The sequence below is a fragment of the Vulpes vulpes genome, chromosome 4 (assembly GCF_048418805.1).
Source record: "Vulpes vulpes isolate BD-2025 chromosome 4, VulVul3, whole genome shotgun sequence".
NCBI lineage: Eukaryota > Metazoa > Chordata > Mammalia > Carnivora > Canidae > Vulpes > Vulpes vulpes.
Genome location: NC_132783.1, coordinates 71,740,337 through 71,742,139, shown reverse-complemented (window position 1 = coordinate 71,742,139; position 1,803 = coordinate 71,740,337). Strand labels below are relative to the sequence as shown.

At 39.5% G+C, this 1,803-nt stretch overlaps 1 pseudogene; it reads right to left on the bottom strand.

Annotated features, from left to right (window-relative positions):
* Positions 1 to 688: 688 nt before the first annotated feature.
* Positions 689 to 1,581, bottom strand: LOC112931067 (phosphatidylinositol-glycan biosynthesis class X protein pseudogene; annotated as a pseudogene).
* Positions 1,582 to 1,803: the final 222 nt, after the last annotated feature.

Here is a 1,803-nt window from a genome sequence, read left to right as displayed (position 1 = left end):
GAATAAATAAATAAAAAAAATTTTTTTTTTAAAGATTTTATTTATTTATTCATGATAGTCAGAGAGAGAGAGGCAGAGACACAGGCAGAGGGAGAAGCAGGCTCCATGCACCGGGAGCCTGACGTGGGATTCGATCCCGGGTCGTCCAGGATCGCGCCCTGGGCCAAAGGCAGGCGCCAAACCGCTGCGCCACCCAGGGATCCCTAAATAAAAATCTTTAAAAAATAAAAATAAAAATGAAAATCTATTGCATTTCTATACAACAATAATGAAGCAGAAGGAGAAATTAAGAAAAAAAATCCCATTTATATTGCAAGAAAAAAATAAGATATCTAGACATAAACCTCACTAAAAAGGTAAAAGACCTGTACTCTGAAAACTATAAAACACTGATGAAAGAAATTGAAGACTACACAAAGAAACGGAAAGACATTCCATGCCCATAGATTAAAAGAAAAACTATTGTTAAAATGTCTATACTATTCAAAGCAATCTACAGATTTTTTCAACCAAATTATTTTTTTTATTTATAATGATTTTCTCAATTTTTAAATGAAATTAAAATGTTTTTATTCACAAAATGAGAATAATTTGTCTCTGATACATAAAGTGCTCGTTTTCCTAACTTAAATGAGGAGAAGTAAATAAGTCTTACTTAGTTTCATAGAAAGCTTTTACTCTATAAGACTTATAGGGGAAAATGGCAATATTTGAAAACAGCTACAGGGATCAAAGCAGAACACAGGAGGGTAATGAGCAGAGTCATGGAACATACTAAAGAGGTATGTTATAGTCAATCTCACTGGAACCTGTAGAGTCACATTCTCATAGACTGATTTATATTTCATATTATTCCATTGGCAGATATTCTTATTCCTCAAAGCACAAGGAATTGCCACTTCTGATTGAGCCCAGCATTCCAGAATTTGAAACTCTTGGTCACAATGCATCAGTAAATCAGAGTTCTTGACCACAATAAAGGTTTCCATCCTTACCATGTAGCCGACGACAGCTGTTGAGCACAAGCAAAAAATCTTGGAAACAATGCACTGTGAATCTTGTCTGGCATAGATTAGAACTTTAGATCCCTTGGACAAATAATTGGGAACTTCTACATGGAAATTTTCTCAAACCATCACTGCCTCTGTTATGTTTCCCTCTTGTAATGAAGCCAACTCCTATGGACTCACAAAAAGTCCTGTCAGGATGTACTGTTTAATTAAGAGTCAGCTGTTCCATAAATCCTCAATGTTTTCTCCAAATTCCACTTTTATTAAAAGGTCTCTGTGGGAACCATCTTTTAAAACTTCCTGCCTCAAAATAATTTCAGAACAAGTGGCTCTTGTGCCGGGGTTGGCGGGGTGGCAGTGAAAGGATGGCTGGTAGCTCCCAGAGAAGCAGCCAGGCTACTACCCGGACGCTCATGGCCCTGGCAGCCAGGACACTGAAGAACGTGCTCTGTAGAGGAGGGCACAGGTTAGAAATACGGATGGAGGAGCCTGAGCACACCTCATAGAGTGTGCTCAGGGCCACTCATAGGCCACTCATAGAGTGTGCTGCCACAGAGGTAGTGACCGCCATAGAAGATTCCGTAACACCACCTCAGGTCCTGCCATTCCCCGGCTCCCTCTAGCTCTGGCCCCTGAAAGTTCTGGTGTTGGGAAAGGCAGCAGGCCCAAGATCCTTATTCACTCCTTCTTTGCCTCTTGCACTCTACACATTTAATGCAATCCCTATCAAAATACCAACAGCATTTTTCACAGAACTAAAACAAACAATCCTAACATTTGTATGGAACCACAA